Source organism: Cervus canadensis, chromosome 3, assembly GCF_019320065.1.
Source record: "Cervus canadensis isolate Bull #8, Minnesota chromosome 3, ASM1932006v1, whole genome shotgun sequence".
NCBI classification, from domain to species: Eukaryota; Metazoa; Chordata; class Mammalia; order Artiodactyla; family Cervidae; genus Cervus; species Cervus canadensis.
This window is the reverse complement of record NC_057388.1, coordinates 10246333-10266047: the sequence shown is the minus strand read 5'-3', so window position 1 is coordinate 10266047 and position 19715 is coordinate 10246333. Positions and strand designations below refer to the sequence as shown.

General features: G+C 39.8%; 1 long non-coding RNA gene across 1 annotated transcript in view; it reads right to left on the bottom strand.

Moving 5' to 3' along the window:
- Positions 1-19545, bottom strand: part of LOC122437742 — a 29950-nt gene extending 10405 nt beyond the window's left edge. Inside the window, exons 1-2 of the long non-coding RNA XR_006268389.1 lie at positions 19373-19545; positions 13025-13196 (exon numbers count right to left, since the gene is read on the bottom strand). This is a non-coding gene — a long non-coding RNA (uncharacterized LOC122437742). The remainder of the gene's footprint in view (positions 1-13024; positions 13197-19372) is intronic.
- Between the last annotated feature and the right edge of the window lie 170 nt (positions 19546-19715).

The following is a 19715-nucleotide window of genomic DNA, read 5'->3' as shown; positions in this document are numbered from 1 at the left end:
TTAAAAGCTGTTTCTGTGCCTAGGTGATTTAAGTTACAGGAAACTGGAAGGGAGGGATGGGGAGCAGAGTGGCTGACATCACCCTAGCGCTTTACGGGCCTAACTGTATTTAACCCTCACAGTAATGCTAATGAATGAGGACGCTAACATTCAGGGAGGTTAGACAAAAGGACTCGCCCAAGTTCACACAGTGCTGGGAGGCAGCAAGAGCTAGAACTCAACACCCAAGGTTAAAGAGAACTGATTGACTTTTGTTGTCAATGATCTTTTTCTTAAAAATGAATGACGGAAATACTTTCTAAAAGTGATCTCAGAATAAATTTTCAAGTCACCTCCGAAATAATCAAAATAAAGAAATAAAACGTGATCATCTTCAGTTAAAGACATATCTTATTGATGTACGAACTATTTCTGAAGGGTCCTTAAAAAACACCTACACCCTGCCATGTGGTCACCCTGTTTCCACTCTGCAGAGCCATCACTTTGAACTTTCAGCTGTATGATTGCTCTTGGTTATGCTGTTGTATTTATTTTCATATTTCTAAATGATGTGTGGGTGGATACAGCCCAATTACAGATGCTCATTCCCCCCTCTCTTCCTAGCCAATACAATTATATCATGATTTTATAGAAAATCATGTTATATATCAGCATAACTTGGTATTTACTGTTCATTAGAGACAGATGAAACATATTTGTATTTTCTCTTTAGTTAACAACTGCTTCATTTAACTTGCATGCTTTTTAAGAAACCAATTCCTTTCTTAAGTCTTTATTGGGTTTGTTACAGTATTGCTTCCATCTTTATGTTTCGGTGTTTTGGCCCCAAGGCACGTAGGATCATAGTTTCCAGACCAGGGATTAAACTTGCACCCCCTGAATTGGAAGGCACGCTGTCAACCACTGGACTGTCAGGGAAGTCCCTTAATAAACCCATGCTTAATTTCCCAGCCTAATTACCTCCTTAGTGTTGCTGTAAGCCAATGACTCGTTGTTTCAAAACACTGAAGCTTTTCAGCTAAGTCCTGTTTCCCAGCACTTTCATGCCTAGTTATGTTGTTGTTCTCCTCTATTTACTTCCTGTCTCCCAGGTTTCCCTGGAGGGGTGCTCTTCTCTTAGGCTCTCACTTCATCCTCTTTCAAATGGAATCTATTATCAGAGGATGGAAAGCAATCTGATACCTGTCCAGAGTCACTGACACTTTGAGCACTGGTTCCCTCAACTGTGAAATGTAAGACTTGTTTCCTGCAGCAGGCAGGAGGATAAAGGACAGAGGGATCCTATTTGCACCTTGAAATCAGTCTAAGAGGCCATCGGGTGTCACCATGGGTGTTGGAGTATTGCCTTGTCACTCTCATAAGCACTGGCATGTTGATTTAAGACAATAACTTTCCACAAGGACCTTCCCTCCAAAAGATGGGTACCATAGCCATTCCTAGCTGCCGAAACATTCAAGTGAAAACTGACTTCAAAACCATCTGTAAACTCTATATATTATTAATCTTTCGTTAAACCAAATCATTCCTTAAGATGTAATTTATGTTCAGTAAGTTGTTTTTCCTAGTTGTTTAAAGCACATTATTAAATATTTTATAAGCGGCTGCTGTCACTATGTCAGAAATATAACATCAGGGGATTTTACATTCATCCTCAGGAAAATCATTATGCAGTAAGTTTTAGAGCCAAGCAAACTGGTTTACAGTCACTATTCATTCATCTTTGAAAGGATTATTGTGACTTTAGAAAAATCAAACAATTTTAACTATGTACAACTGAAAACAAGATATGTTTAGATAGTTCAATTGGATTGTTCAATCTAATTGTCAATCACTCAAATAGAGATCTAGGCTGGACTTTATAAGGGATCACATTATCTTGATCACATTATCTAAAGACAGTGACAATCTCTGGCTAAGGATGGCACACAGACCACAAAGCAGTAGGTGTCAAAAAAAAAAAAAAGACTAAGTTGTCAGATCTTTTCTGATCAAATTCTATTGACAGAAGTTCCCTGGCCTGCCCGTAGGGTAGGTCAGTTATTTTTACACTGAGTTCCCAGCCCTGGCAGCATCAGAATCTCTTAAGAATTTGGTGGGAAAGTTCTGAGGCCCCACTGGAGACCTCCTAAGTCAGAAATTCTGTGAGCAGGGCCTAGAGCCTTAGTTATCAAATTTTAGTACATGGCGTCATCTGGACACCCGCTTCAGGGGTCAACCCTAATGCAATAGTTCCAAGGAGACACTGGAGCTGCTTGGTCTGGGGACCACACGTTTTGAACTGATGTCCTAGACAAAAGAAATACCATATGAATTAAATGGGTTACTAAATGCAAGGTGACTCTCTTTGTCCTGTGAGTTTGTCGGGGGAACTTATCTGATTTCCTTTGGATGTGTGCACACTTAGGGAAGAAAAGGGGAGAGTCAGTCCTGGAACACATGCTTATATGACACCCACTCTGTGGCAAGCACGAGACAAGGACCACATCCTGGAGTTCACACACCAGCAGGGGACAACGACTATATGTATATATATATAATGTATATATATACACAAACAATAAAACAATACTTTTTTTTTTTACTTTTTATTTTATATTGGAGTACAGCTGATTAACAATGTTGTAACAGTTTCAGATGAACAGTGAAGGGACTCAGTCATACCTATACATGTATCCATTCTCCCCCAAACTCCCCTCCCATTCAGGCTGCCACTAACATTGAGCAGAGTTCCCTGTGCTATAGAGTAGGTCCTTACTGGTTATCCAGTTAAAATACAGCAGTGTGTACATGGCCATCCCAAACTCCCTAACTATCCCTTCTCCCCATTCTTTCCCCCGTGACAACCCTAAGTTTGTAAAACAATGCATTTTAGTTATGGCTATTTTACAAGCTTTAAAGTGTCAAAATGAGTATGTGCTGGGCTAATGCAGGGTCTAAGAGGGGAGCCTGACTACCTGGGAGAACAGACTTATAAACGTGACTGCGGTGGGGAGGAAGGAGAGGGTGGGAAGTATGCAGACAATAACATGGAAACACACATTATCATGTGTCAAACAGAGAGCAAGTGGGAATTTGCTCTGTGACTCAGGGAACTCAAACAGGAGCCCAGCAGCAACCTAGAGGGGTGAGACGGGCAGGGAGGTCAGAGGGTAAACTACGACTGATTCATGCTGAGGTGCAGTAGAAACCATCACATAATGTTTTATTGTACGGTTTCTTAGGATAGAATGCCCACATGGATCTCATGAGAAAAAAATCAAAGCATTAGCAGAACTCGACTCTTTTCTGGAGGCTCTAAGAGAATCTGTGCCCTCACCCTTTCCAGCTCCCAAAGGCTGCACTCATCCTTGACTCCTGGTTCCCTCCCTCTGTAGTCAACACCAACAACACTGTATCTCTATGCATGTGCCTTTCTTTAGGGCGTCACTGTCCTCTGACTCTCCTCCTTCTCCTCCTTCACCTACGCTTAAGGACCCTTCAGATGACACTGGGCCCACGTGGATAATCCAGCCTAATTAAGGTCAATTGATTAGCAACTGTATTCTATCTGCACTTATACCCCTAAGTGCACACGAGTGCATGCACACACGCACACACACACACTCTAATTAAGGTCAATTGATTAGCAACTGTATTCTATCTGCACTTATACCCCTAAGTGCACACGAGTGCATGCACACACACACACACACACACACACACACAAGTTCTGGGAGTTAAGAATGGTGCCTTTAGTTGTTAAGTCGTGTCGCACTCTTGCAGCTCCATGGACTGTAGCCTGCCAGGCTCCTCTGTCATTGGGATTCTCCAGGCAAGAACACTGGAGTGGGTTGCCATTTCCTTCTCCAGGGGATCTTCCTGACCCAGGGATTGAACCCGTATCTCCTGCATCATCAGGTAGATTCTTTACCGGGGAAGCCTGGAAGTTAGGATTCTGTCATTCTTAATGAATGACATTTTGCTTACTACAGATGGTATGAACTTAGCAGAGGTAAAAGAACAGAAAGAACACTCTGAACACGTGTTGTTCCATAAACATATGCAGGTAGAGACCCAGGGCATGCAGGAGCATGACATTTAAAAAGGTGAGCAAACTACAGTGGGATCTGAGTAAGAAAGTGAAGGAGAATATGGTGAAAGAAGAGGATGGCATTCAGGAGACAGGGTCTCCAGAAGACACACATTTGTAAACAAATTAATTAAAATTGTAATTTTGACAGAGGAGATGAATGAAAACAAAACAAAGCCACCAACATATGCTGGAATCATATTAAAGTGAAAATCTTCCAAAACTTTTAAACAGGTAATGAGCAGACATATCCCACTCTTAAAGTGCCCATTTCAGTTCCTAATAATGATTTATCTATTGCTGGGAATACTTAAAGTTAGACTGAGGTTTCCAAGATTTCTGCCAGAAATATCAGCAGAAGAAAGGTCACTGTTCTTGAAAGCTACATGATAGATGAAGAGCTTTTAGTAGGAGAAAGGAAAGTTTCCGTGTTATTTTTCTCACCCAGACAAACTACTTTTTATCTATTTGATATGATAATAATTTTCAAAGGATAATTTATCATTATGAGCAAACATTAAGCAGAAATTGCAATGCAGAAATATTTCCTCTCTGGCATCTAAAATGTTCTGAAAGACACCCAGGAAGATCACTGGTACATAAGATAACTTTCCTAGTTTGCCCTTGGGAAGACTCTAGAAGGGACTACCGTTTTGGGTTTAAATGAAGTTCTCTGAGCTAGTGCAGAGGTTCTTAGGCAGCCTGAAATTCCTGACATTACCTGAAAACTTAATGTCCATGTAGGTCCATTTTCCAGGCCCATTGTTTTGAGGGAAGGAGATTGTGGCTTTAATCAAAGAATTCTCACTTTAAAAAGCATAAGCTTTTTAGGGCAGTAAAACTGTATGATAGTGAGTTAATTCCAAGGCAGACTGATAAGAAGTCCGGGGTCCCCAAGGAGGAGAAAGGGGTCTGGGGCTCTCGAAGTGGAGATAGGAGTCTGGGGTTCTCAAGGAGGAGGAAAGGACAAACTTTAAAAATTTTTTTTTCCCTCTACATTCCTTAGTCCTAGTCACATAAAACGTTTTTTTCTTTAAACCCAGAACTGATGATTACACAACAAACAACTCAGTTTAAACTCTGCACTAGGGATTATATAAAAACAATGTATCCTGCTTGAGGACAGTTTCTCCTTCCTGAAAACCTTCTGACTAATCCTGATATCTTAAAATGTATATTAAGGGAGTGGGCCTGGTAAAATTTTCACAAACTTGAGACATTCTTTTGATTTATTGTAATATTTAACCAAAAAGTATATAACTCCCTGGCTAATACTAGCAAGGGGGGCATTCTCCATCCCTCTTCTGATGTCTGTGTCAGAAGCTTTCTCTGTCCCCTTTTATACTTTAATTAAACTCTGCTACACAAAAGCTCCTAAGTGATCAAGCCTGGGCCCTGGTCCCGAAGCTAAATCTTCTTCAGAGATCACCAAACCGACATCGTACATCGTAAGCTATCAATAGCATAGTGGCGGATCCATGTCATTATTCATTTGTCCAAGCCTACAGACTGTACAACATCAAGAGTGAACTCTAGTGCATGTTATAGACTTTGGGTGATAATGATGTGTTGCTGGAAGTTCAAAGAGGTACAACCATGAAAGCAGGAACACCATCACAACTGAGAATCACCAAACACTTTTTGGTAAATATCTTTCAGATTCTTACATCTCTCTTTCTATCTCTATACACACTCACATGTACACACACACACACGATGCTGTTGTTGTTCAGTTGCCCAGTCGTGTCTGACTCTTTGCGACCCCGTGGACTGTAGCACACCAGGCTTCCCTGTCCTTTACCATTTCCTGGAGCTTGCTCAAACTCATGTCCATTGAGTCGGTGATGCCATCCAACCATCTCATCCTCTTCGCCCCCTTCTCCTCCTGCCTTCAATCTTTTCCAGCATCAGGGTCTTTTCCAATGAGTCAGCTCTTTGCATTACATGGCCAGAGTGTTGGAGCTCAAGTTTCAGCATCAGTCCTTCCAATGAATATTTACAGTTGATTTCCTTTAGGATTGACTGGTTTGATCTCTTTGCAGTCCAAGGGACTCTCAAGAGTCGTCTCCAGCACCAATTCACAAGCATAAATTCTTTGGTGCTCAGCCTTCTTTATGGTCCAACTTCCACATCCATACAGGTTAAATGTATATATTTACAAAAGGATAACTTTTCATAGAAAGAATACTCAAAATACGTTATAAATAAAATTTTATGATACTGGCACGATTTATATATGGTTGGTCTCTCTAATGTTATTTTCTGTTGGTATGTTTTTTTAAAATGATAAAATGAACATTATAGTGGCTACATCATTTTACAGTCTTTTTCTCCTTTGGAAAAAATGTCAGGATGTTATTTCTGCTTCAATGTATAAAATCACAGGGACTTCCTTGGTTGTCTAGTAGTTAAGACTCCTCTCCCCCAATGCAGGGGGATCAGGTTAGATCAGGTTAGATCAGGTTAGATCAGGTTAGATCCCCCAATGCAGGGGGATCAGTCAGGGAACTAGATCACCTATGTCATAACTAAGAGCCCAAGTAATGCAACTAAGACCCGGTGCAGCCAAATAAAAAAGAAAATAGAAGTATAAAATCATTAATCAACATCATATATCAACATCAATAGCATATTTCTGTTGGATATTTAACCACTGGACACTTGCTTTAAAAATTTTTTTTCTAATCTCATAGGTTATATACCAGACCCTGTTGTTAATACATGATATTAATCTCAGTAGTTAGTTTGAACATCATCATTAACTTAAAAATACCTTCTTTTGATAAGTGCCTCTATTCTAATCTTTATTGAAATATTTCTTTTATTAATTGAATTTCAAGACTCATTTCAAATTATAGCAAGTTATATATTTTGACAACATATATTTTCCATTTATCACTTTATAGTTTAGCTAGCATTGACTAAATCATTATAACAACTAGATCTCTAAATTTATAATGGCTCTTCAATGAAGTGATTTGGGGACCTAGATGCTTAGATCCTGTGACTTTACTGTCAGAAAAAGGTCCAAGCATCTGTGACATCCGCCTTACCATCATCTATCTCCAGCTGAGGTGGGAAGAGAGCATGGGGGAAGTACTCTGGCCTTTCATGATTCTTGGCCCAGAAATCAGCATGCATTGCTTTCACTTATATTTCACTGACCACACTGAGTGGCAAATGTGATGGGGAAATTTAGTCCCTGATTGGGCTGTTACATTCCACGTACAACTGTATACTATGGAAATGATGAATAAAATTTAGGAAAATAGATATGATTTCTTTTTTAAATTTTTATTTACGTATTTACATTTCTAAATTTGTGGCCACACTGGGTCCTTGTTGCTTTGAGCGGACTTCCTCTAGTTGCAGCAAGCAGGGGTTGCTCTCTAGTCGCAGGGAGCAAGCTTCTTGAGCTTCTCATGGGCTTCTCTTACTGTGGAAGATGCGCTCTAGGCACAAATGCTTCAGTAGCGGCAACTCACAGACTCAGCAGTTCGGGTGTGCACACTCTAGGGCTCAAGGGCTCAGTAGCTGTGGAACACAGACATGTGGAATCTTCCCGGACCAGGAATCAAACTCGTGTGCCCTGCATTGGCAGACAGATTTTTATCCACTGCGCCACCAGGGAAGTTCCACAGATACAATTTCTGATATAACTCATTTGAAACATTTTGGCAAGCAGAAGTTTTAAAGTTTTATGAAGTTAAATTGATCACTCTTTTTCTTCGCAAATTATTTTCAGATTCACTGCATGGGGGCAGGGAGACTGAGCAGAAAGTGGTAACCTAGAACTGGCAACAGTCTTCGCTCTCATTGGGCTGGGGAGAGGGTAATTGGAGTTCAGAGCCTTCAGGGCAATCAGGACTTGAAAGATCAAGATCCCAGGACAAAAGGGAACCTACAGAAAAGGAAGCCCACCCTTCTTTAGATATCCTGCCCTCAGTGCATTTACTGACCCCTTAACCAGCGAAAACATGGTGAGAGGCTCTGAGAAACCAAGCAGAAAGCAGCTTCTTAAAGGCTAATCCTTTAAGCAAAGAACACAGTGATTAGATGGTTCCAGGAAGATGGGATTTTGACTTCACCAGGGAGCAATGGCCCAGGTCCAGAAGGAATGAGAGCCTGAAGGGGCTACCTCTAGAAGTAACAGCAGATCAAAAACAGAAGAGCTTAACCAGCTGTAACTGCCTACCAGAATAAAATTAAATTTCTTAAAATTAATATCTGGTAATTCCATGGAAAGCTCTCCATATCTATTTATGACTAGAGTGGTAAACTGGTTACAGGGAACCAGGAATGATTCAATACTTTCCTTGCTCCTTTTGTCATTTTTTGGTTTTCCTTGGAACACTGAAAGAATGCTGGCTAACTGCCTTGAAAATGTAAGGTTATTTGTTTTTGCTTATTTTTTTTTTATTTTCCAGAGAACATGATTTGCTTGTCCTGCGGTGAGTCAAGCAGCCTGTGTGTGTTGCACACACTCCCTCCCTGCCCCCACAAAAATGGGTTCTTTCTTTATTTTCACCTTTGTGGGCCACAGAGACCCTACAGTTCTGGGACAGTTGGTAGTTCACATTTGATTTGGTTCTGGTTATAAGCTGGAATTTTTACAAATAAAGAATTTATTACTGCCATTTGAAAACAAATTGTAAAACAATTGTTTAGGTATTTGCAACTGGTTTAGGTATTTGATATGAAAATGTAGTCCCATTCCTTTATTTTAATGCTACTATATAACTGGGGACAAAAATGCATTCTCCTCAACTCTACCTGTTCCATACTTGTCATTAACACTAAATGTGCTAACTTTCTTGTTTTTAAATCACATTTTTAGTTTAAAAAACTTATTTTTGTTACATTCTACAAATGCCTTCCATTTACATTTTTTAGAAAAAATCTGAAGAAGGAAAAAGCCATGGAAGCTGAAACCTTTTCTACTTCTAACAAGTAAGCAGGGAATAAGTCTGCTTGTCGAAGGTGTTTTTGAAAAAAAAATTAATTTCTAATTACACTTCAGTAAATCAACTTTATTTCTTCAGCAAAATGGGTTTTTAAGAAATATAATAATGTGAGATTCTGGAAATGGAAGGCATGACAAAAAGAGTACAGGCCCTTTCTACCATTATATTGCCATCCTATTGTACTTCAGTTTGTGTACAGCGTATTATAATTACATTGTATGAATGTTATACAAAAAGTAACAGTCAATTTAAAATTTAAGGTCATTAGTGGCATCAAAACAAATTGTCTGGTCTGAAATAGAGTCCTCCATCTTCTCCAACACATACAGAAATTAAATGCATGTCAAATACAATTGAAAATAGCTGGACATTTTGATAAACATAAAAACTGTGTCCTATAAAAGTGAACTAAATCCTATGGGGCCTGTGGGGGACAAAATAACTACTTTTGAACTATACTTTTGTCTTAAGGATTTTCATGAAAGAGGTTTTTTAAATTTTGTATTTATTGGAAACATTTTATAATTAGTTCCTAACAGAACTGTTTGACTCACCATAAAGTAGAGAAAATAAATACATTTTTAAGGTGGGGATTTCTGTTCTATTTAGATTTTAAAAGCTTAAGGAAAGTTTGCTAATTTCACCCCATTCTTTTTGTAACAGAACCAATTCAGAAATTTGTGGTGGATCAGTTTGAGAATTATTTTATTTTACTAGTACAGATTTCAATTTTATGGGTATTTTACTTTTCAAATGTATTATAGATATGCTCTGTCTTTATACTAACTCATTCCATTTTAATTTTTACTGAGATTCTCATCTGTTTATCTAAATCTTTGATGCTTTAGGCCCATGCATATTTCCGAAGCAGAATTCATTTTGTGCTTTAAAAGCACTGAACAAACCAGAAAATGCATCACACAATATACTGAGATGAAAAAGGCTGAATTTGTGTGATTTTTTCCAGTAAAAATATTTAAAATTTTATTAAGTGACATTACATATATTCTACAATTCAATTAAGAATTAATAGATATGCTAACAAACAAGACCTGTGACTAAAAACAAAGAGAAAAAAGGGAAAATAAACAGACCCACAGATGATTCAGATATTGAACCCATGCATTAGTAATCCATAATAAATATTTTCAAGAAAACAGGTGAAAAATCACCAGGTCTTAATGATTTCACAATGAACTCTTCCAAATATGTGAGGAATTAGGCTAGCTTTAACAATAAAACCTGACAAGTCATAACTAGAATGGAAAATTACAGGCAAATTTTTCTCATAAAGATATATAAATTTTTAACAAATATTGTCAAAGTAAATAGTATATGAAAAAATAATACTGTATCATGATCAAATTGGTTTTATTCTGGGAATACAGAGTTGGTTTAACATTTAAAAATTAATTTATTTCACCATATTAAAAGAAGTACTCAAAAGCTGATCATCTCAAAAAATTCAGAAAAAGAATATAGTAAAATCCTACAGCCATTAATGATCTTTAAAAAATCGTGGGTAATAGGAAAATAAAATTCTTGAATCTGACAAAGCATTTATAAAACGTATCTAAGAAAATATTTATATGCAAAGTTATAATATTCAAAGTTATCACCTTGACTTTGGACATAAGTTCAACAGTGTACTGAAGATCCCAACCAATGCAAAAAAGAAAAAATAGGGAAAGAAAAAGGATTAGGGATTGTAAATAAGCAAATAAAATAATCTACTTTTTATAGACGATATCATTGTCTGAAACAGTGGGTAATCTATCAGAATACTTTTATTGCCTTTCTATACACTAGCAACAATTAGAAATGAAATTCTTAAGAAAGATAGCATTCGTAATAACATCAAAAATATCAATACATAGGGATATATCTAGCAAAAATTTTTCAAAATGTCTACAGAAAACTATAGAACATTATTGTTTAAAATTGAGGAAACTCAATATTATTAGAAAAACACATTGTGTTTAAGAACTGAAAAACTCAATGTTCACAATATCATTGTTCCCCCACTGCAGTGCAAGCTCAGTCAAAATACCAAAAGGATTTTTTAAAATGAAACTTGACAAGTTGTTTCTAAAAGTTATATGGAAATGCAAAGGGGTCTTAGTTAAAACATTCTCGATGAAGAAGAACATTGCAGGAGGACTTATTTTTACTGACTACTAAGTCTTATTATAAAGCTGTTTAAGAGAGTGTTCTCGCTCCCAGGGCAGAGGGCCTGGGTTCTATCCTGATCAGGGGATTAGGTCCCACAGACAATGACTAAAGATCCAGCATGCTGCCACAGAGACTGAAGATCCCACAGGCCACAGCTAAAACCCAGCACAGCCAAATAAAGAAACAAATAAACACATATTTCTAAAAAAGGAGAGAGTGTGTGCTGAAGCAAGGATAAAAGAATAGATGAAGGGAATAAAGAGATAGCTTATAAAAAGGCTACAGAAAAAAAAAGGCTACAGGTATGGGGTGTTTGGTTTAAGAGAAGGAACTGGGAGAGATGGGAAAAGAACAGTATTTGTAATAATCATGATAATGGAAAAATCAGGTATCCATATAGGGAAAAAACAAACTTGATTACTATCTCATACCATACACAAAACTAATTACAGTTAAAGTAGAGATATGTGAATAACAAAACACTAATAATTTACAATGCTAGGAAGATTCAGATGGCTATTACATTGTTCCTCAAAACTGTGACTACTGAAGACCATACAGAGCCACCACTTTCCGGGCATCTTCAGGTGACTTTCAGGGAAACTCAAACATAACTCTCCACTGCCCCCGCTAATAAATCCTGCAGAATTCATCAACTGCCATTACACAGTGGTAAGCCAGGAATTCCATGGCAGTCCAGTGGTTAGGACTCTGAGCTTTCACTGCAGGGGGCCCAGGTTCCATCCCTGGTTTGGGAACTAAGAATCCACAAACCACCCAGTTCAGACAAAACAAAACAAAACAAAACAGTGATAAGACAAAATCAGGGTTCAGGACATTTTAGTCTGATGTGTTTGAAGGGAGTGGACATGAAAGCAAGGAAATGAAGAAGCCCTAGCAAGATTTGAGGTATTTGAAACTTTAAATAATGTTGTTAGTTTTGAAATGGACAGAAAGGTACAAATCAAAAAGACACTGCAAGAGGACCTGGCCATTGGGTTGATAGTGTTGGCAAAGTGGGGAAAAGTCACAGTGACTCAGAGGTTCTGAGGCTTAATGATGTCATTAACAAGGGCAGAAAATCAGAAAGGCAAGCTGCTGTGGGGCAGTTAGTGATTGAGTCTGAGTTGACGGTGGGATATCCAAAGAGAAATGCTCAAAAGGATGGTAGAAATAAGTTACTGGAAGTGAAGAAAGGGGCCAGGTATAGCGTGATAGAGTGGGGTGTCAGTAATGTCTGCGGATAAATGACACATGGCTGGCTACTCACTGTCTGTCCCAATTCTCTCCCATCCATTCAGAGTGATGACCAGCTGGTTCTGGGAAGGAAGGGAAAGCTAGCGCTGGTAAAAACGGAGACAGACAATCCTTCAGAAGGCTGCCTGTGAGTAACTCTTAAGTCCCACAGATACTGAGCAAAATTTTGAATTGACCTTGTCTTAAGGCCTCCCAGATAAAAAGACGTATTAATAGACTCTGGCAGACTACTCCGTTATTCCACTAGCATTAGTATCTGTCACGCGCTTTCTTTCAACAGTTAAACTAACCCTCACCCAGCAGAATATTAATGGGTGAAGGTTTACCTGTGTTTCCCAGGTGGTGCCGGGGTAAAGAACCTGCCTGCCAATGCAGGAAATGCAAGTGACCCGGGTTCAATCCTTGGGTCAGAAGGATCCCCTGTAGGAGGAAATAGCAACCCACTCCAGTCTTCTTCCCTGGGAAATCCCATGGACACTGGTGCCTGGTGGGTTTCAGTCCATGGGGTCTCAGAGAGTTGGACACAACTGAGCATGCATCTTTTACCTTCATGAAGGCTTACCTGAAGATGGGCCCACTTGGTTTCTTCAGCTGAGCTGGTCATCTGGTGTGGGGGGAAAAGCTTCTTTGTAACTCCTCTTTTCCTATCCTCTCTGGTACAGGTATAAGGCACTAGATAAATATTCATGGCCATGCATAATGGATGTCACTGGTCACTAGCTAATGGATGGCACCTGTAGCAAAAAGAAAAAGTCATTATTTAATGGAAAGAAAGTTCTAAATGGTCCAGATATCAGAGGACTGAATAATCATGAATATTTATGTAACATATTATCATTTAAAAACACTTTTTAAAATCTCTCAAACCTTTCTAATTGAGCTAGAAAAATTCACACTAGCCTAGAATTAGACATCCAGGCTAAAGGCCCAGAAGTGCCATATTCACACTTTAATAGAGTTTGAGGTGTTGGGGCTGTGAAGGCAAATTCTCTTTCCCTTGTTTCTACGAAATCAATTTTTCTAATTTTCTCTGTAAAACTTGTTATTTCCACATAATTCCTTGCTGATAGCTATTGCTCAGATTATGTTTTTGACCTTGAGGCCCTATTTATAGAGAATTTTAAAGGAGGCGGTGGAGGGAGGACTTTGGCAAGAGAAAAAATCAAATTCTTAGTATCTCCCATAAAGATGTGCTTCAAACAAGATCAGGTCTTTATCCTTGCCTCCCAAGAGAAGTTGGGCTTCTAATTGCAATAAGGAAAATTCAACAACATAAGATAAACAGGAGTGAAAGCATGTGGCAAAACACGTCTGGGTTCAGAACACAAATCATTGCCCTAACTAACAAACCATAACTTTCATGGCCAGTTTATGATAGTGATAAAGGCCTCAGTGATGTGAGTGAGCACCTTGCCCTAAGCTATTCTACGAAACCTGTTTATTACTCAGAACAGAGATCAATAGCTTTTATGCAAGTGCTCAAACCACACACGTGCTTTAATGTACTAAGAAATAAGCTTTTCCCCTACCCCTGCTTGCACTTGGAGAATCTGCTCTGCCCCAAATACTGGAACCCCTAACACTCAGCATCAGCTGCTTGGACCAACCAGGGAGGGACCCCTTATCCATGGCTGACCAATCAGATTTTCTCTTCCAGAAAACTGGGACTGAGAATACTGTGGTACAGGGATCAAACTGGACCATCAAAGAGACATGATGCAGAGGCTTTTGTTCTGTAACAGTTAAAGGAATCCAATGTTCAAAGAGAAGAGTAAAGTAGGTGAGAAATACAGATAGGAGGCACCACATAGCCCCAGAGGGACAAAATCAGCAGCATCTGGACTTTCCACAAAGAAATTAGGTTGTACTTTGTGCAGCTGGATTCCAAATGTCCACCTTGAAATTCTGTCTTCCTACCTGTCCCCAAATGCAAAAACCAAAAAGCCCCACAAAAATATAACATCATGCCAACTTTATTCACTATTAACTTTCAGTTCAGTTCAGTTCAGTCACTCAGTCGTGTCCGACTCTTTGCGACCCCATGAATCACAGCACTCCAGGCCTCCCTGTCCATCACCAGCTCCCAGAGTTTACTCAAACTCATGCCCATCGAGTCGGTGATGCCATCCAACCATCTCATCCTCTGTCGTCCCCTTCTCCTGCCCCCAATTCCTCCCAGCATCAGGGTCTTTTCCAACGAGTCAACTCTTCACATGAGGTGGCCAAAGTACTGGAGTTTCAGCTTCAATATCAGTCCTCCCAATGAACACCCAGGACTGATCTCCTTTAGGATGGACTGGTTGGATCTCCTTGCAGTCCAAGGGACTCTTAAGAGTCTTCTCCAACACCACAGTTCAAAAGCATCAATTCTTCGGTGTTCAGCTTTCTTCACAGTCCAACTCTCACATCCATACACGACCACTGGAAAAACCATAGCCTTGACTAGACGGACCTTTGTTGGCAAAGTAATGTCTCTGCTTTTTAATATGCTATCTAGGTTGGTCATAACTTTCCTTCCAAGGAGTAAGCATCTTTTAATTTCATGGCTGCAATCACCATCTGCAGTGATTTTGGAGCCCCCAAAAATAAAGTCTGACACTGTTTCCACTGTTTCCCCATCTATTTCCCATGAGGTGATGGGACCAGATGCCATGATCTTAGTTTTCTGAATGCTAAGCTTTAAGCCAAGTTTTTCACTCTCCTCTTTCACTTTCATCAACAGGCTTTTTAGTTCCTCTTCACTTTCTGCCATAAGGGTGGTGTCATCTGCATATCTAAGGTTATTGATATTTCTCCCAGCAATCTCGATTCCAGCTTGTGCTTCTTCCAACCCAGCGTTTCTCATGATGTACCCTGCATATAAGTTAACTTTAGTGTCCATTAAAAAAATATTACCTTATAAAGCAATCTGTAAGTTAGATACTCTGGTTTCTAACTTTGAGACATAATGCAGAGTCTTTTGAAACATACATTAATATTTTCTAAGCAATGGAAATTAAATCTATCATCTTTAACCTAAAGCACTGTTTTATAAATGTTAAGAATGTCTCTAAAATTGGACTATCATAACAGCAGCCTATGCAAAGTGCCATTTGAAATTTAGCTTTGTTGTGGGCCCAGATATTCAGGAAAAAAAAAATCAAAGCTACTGATTCACTGACATTAAGGAAGGAGTTCCCAGAATGAGGTCTTAGTAATGTATCAGAATTGCTGGAAGATTGAAATATCTCGGAGTGAAACACAAGAAAAAGCCTTATCTTTGCAATCACACTCTATCTAGTTTTCAGGTTCTCTGATATCATGCCCACCATGATAAAAAATTTTTCTACTGCCTATACCCACCAAGTCACATGAAATTCACTCACCTACGGTTCATTAACCACTTACTAAGACAGAAGCCAACCTGGCGGGTGGTTTGGGAAAATGGTGCAACTTACAACGCCTTCCATTCCTTCGTTCCTTTTGCTTGGGACATCACATACTCTATTTTTTTGTTTCCCTGAAAATTTCACTTCTCAGTTATGTCACCTTGATCAGTATTTGTAATGGAAACACAAAAGACCCTGAATAGCCAAAGCAATCTTGAGAAAGAAAAATGGAGCTGGAGGAATCAACCTTCCTGACTTCAGACTATACTACAAAGCTACAGTCATCAAGACAGTGTGGTACTAGAACAAAAACAGAAATACAGATGGAGCAAGATAGAAAGCCCACATATAAACCTATGCATCTTTGGGCACCTTATCTTTGGCATAAGATACAATGGAGAAGACAGCTTCTTCAATAAGTGGTGATGGGGAAACTGAACAGCTACATGTAAAAGAATGAAATTAGAACACCTCTTAACATCATATACAAAAATAGTCTCTGTATGTGTATGTATGTCTTCTATATTCCCTCACTCTCTTCCTTTTTATCTACCAGTTATGTCCCCATTACCTTGGAAGATTTATCTCTGCAGACAAGGGCCAGTGCAATACACACGTTTATCATTCCTTGACATCTCATTCACATGTAACATATGTGGTACCCCATGAGCACAGAATGCCAGTGGACCCGTAACACATGAAAATTCAGCAAAACTCACCTTAAAGTGAGTACAAGTGTGTTAAGTCCATGACTGAATACGTGTGGGCCCTGACAACCCTGAAAGAGCACATGAACCAGAACTTCTCTTGCAGAAAGGAGAAAGTGACCATTTGGATTTTCAGGTCACCAGCTCAATAAAAGCCAGCTTTGCCTGCCTGGCATTATATTCTTAGTACCTTTCATTATTTTATTTTTTCTCCCTTTTACGTTTTATTATTACATATTCCTATCATGTAGGGGTAAGGGGGCTTCCCTGGTTGCTCAGTTGGTAAAGAATCTGCCTGCAATGCAGGAAAACCCTGGTTCAATTTCTGAGTCAAAAAGTTATCCTGGAGAAGGGATAGGCTACCCACTCCAGTATTCTTGGGCTTCCCTGGTAGCGCAGATGGTAAAAAATTTGCCTGCAATGAGGGAGAGTTGGGCTGGATCCCTGTGTTGGGAAAATCCCCTGGAGGAGGGCATGGCAACCCACTCCAGTATTCTTGCCTGGAGAATCCCATGGACAGAGGAGTCTGGCAGGGTATAGTCCATGGGGTTGCAAAGAGTTGGACACAATTGAGTGACTAAGCACAGCACAGTACCATGTAGGGGAAGCAGTTTTTAAGAGAATAAGTACTTCTGTAATTTAAACAGTCTGCTTTGATAAACTTAACGTTCAATTTAAAAAATTACATTAGTATGAGAAAGGTTTCTAAGTAAGATGATTTTTCTGACATGTTTTGATTATAGAACACATGTACTTCTTACAAAAGAAGGAACTGTCACAGATTGTAAGATAAAATGCCATCATTTCTCTTATTGAAACTTCAGTGTTTATTTGGAATAACTATTTCTGATAAAATCTTCACTTAATTCTCATGTTTTTAGAAAATGGTGGTATATCTTTATGAAGAATGTTTTCCTCTCAAAACATTATTGGATTAAGCTTATTTCCCAGGTTAATAACTTTTATTAAAAATTGGCTTTTTTGACATGTACACAGTTTAAATCCATATATTTAAAATGGATAACCAACAAGGACCCACCATATATCACTGGGAATTCTGCTCAACATGTGGCAGGCTGAATGGGAGGGGAGTTTGGGGGAGAATAGATACAAGTATATGTATGGCTGAGTCACTTTGCTGTGCACCTCAACTATCACAACATTGTTAATCAGCTGTATTTCAATATAAAATAAAGTATTAAAAAATGATTTTGTGTGTGTTTTACAAAAACAACCTTAGGGCAGAGACTCACTCTGCCACTACTATAGTCAATGTTCCTATTGAGAAACTATAAGGGAAGACATGGAACAGCAGACTGGTTCCAAATAGAAGAAGGAGTATATCAAGGCTGTCTATTGTCACCCTGCTTATTTAACCTCTATGCAGAGTACATCATGAGAAATGCTGGGCTGGAGGAAGCACAAGCTGGACAAGATTGCCGGGAGAAATATCAATAACCTCAGATATGCAGATGACACCACCCTTATGGCAGAGAGCAAAGAGGAACTAAAGAGCCTCTTGATGAAAGTGAAAGAGGAGAGGGAAAAAGTTGGCTTAAAGCTCAACATTCAGAAAACTAAGATCACGGCATCTGGTCCCATCACTTCACGGCAAATAGATGGGGAAACAGTGGCTGACTTTATTTTGGGGGGCTCCAAAATCACTGCAGATGGTGATTGCAGCCATGAAATTAAGAGACGCTTGCTCCTTGGAAGGAAAGTTATGACCAACCTAGATAGCATATTAAAAAGCAGAGACATTACTTTGCCAACAAAGGTCCGTCTAGTCAAGGCTATGGTTTTTCCAGTGGTCATATATGGATGTGAGAGTTGGACTGTGAAGAAAGCTGAGCACCGAAAAATTTATGCTTTGAACAGTGGTGTTGGAGAAGACTCTTAAGAGTCCCTTGGACTGCAGGGAGATTCAACCAGCCCATCCTAAAGGAGATCAGTCCTGGGTGTTCACTGGAAGGACTGATATTGAAGCTGAAACTCCAATACTTGGCCACCTGATACGAAGAGCTGACTCATTTGAAAAGACCCTGATGCTGGGAGGGATTGGGGGCAGGAGGAGAAGGGGACGACAGAGGATGAGATGGTTGGATGGCATCACCGACTCAATGGACATAGGTTTCGGTGGCCTCCGGGAGCTGGTGATGGACAGGGAGGCCTGCAGTGCTGCGATTCACGGGGTCGCAAAGAGTCCTACACGACCGAGCAACTGAACTGAACTGACTGAAGTGACCAGAGATTGTCTTCTCAGAAATCTCTAGTATAGAGATTATCTAAGTGTCATACAGCAGCAAGGACGAAACTGCAATGATCCAGTGGCTTTTGTTCATCTACTGTGTATCAGATTCTTTTTTTAATTCCTCATTCAATCCTCACCATAATCCTATGAGGTACAATGAAATTCTAGGAATAACCACCATTCCAGTACTACTATACCTCCACCAACAAGCTTATAAACTCTTTAAATTGGCACCTTACCATGTGTAAACAGTATTTTGGTATCCTTTGTGTAAGTTTAAAAGGTCTAAGTAGGGGGAAGTTTAGAGGTCCTTCGGTTCTTTAACTAATAGCTGTGCGTCTTTCTAGAAATGCAACCAGCTCAGTAACTGAAAGGAAGTCTCCACTGCCTCTGAGGAGACCCAGTTATTTTGATCGACTAGTTCAATGGAGCAGGATCCTAGTACTAGGGGCTTGGTTTTACTCTACACCACCGGGTGACCCCGGGCACCAACTGGCTACCCACCAACTGGCTGTCCCTTCAATGGGTCTCAGATTACTTATGTGTGAGACCAAAAACTTGGATAAAGTTTTCTTTGACTTTACCTGAACTAACTCGTGGTGACAGGCAGTGAAGGGCGGAATCGGGAAAGAGAAGTTAACCATCCTCTTATGGTCTGGGGAGGACAGATGTACTGATTTAAATTCGGGTCCGGCAGCTGAGAGAAAGAGCCAGTCCAGGAGCGGAGATCCAGCGTCCCAGGTCCGGAGTCTGAGTCCCAGGTCCTGAGTGGCAGCTGAAGCAGCACGCGCCCCTTTGCCGGAAGCCCCGCCCACTTCTTCGCCCGGGTTCACCCCAAGTCCCGGCCTCACGCTCCGCCTCGGCGGCGAACTATATTTCCCAGAATGCCATTCAAGCCGCTTCGCAGGGCGCCAGTAAGCGCCTTGG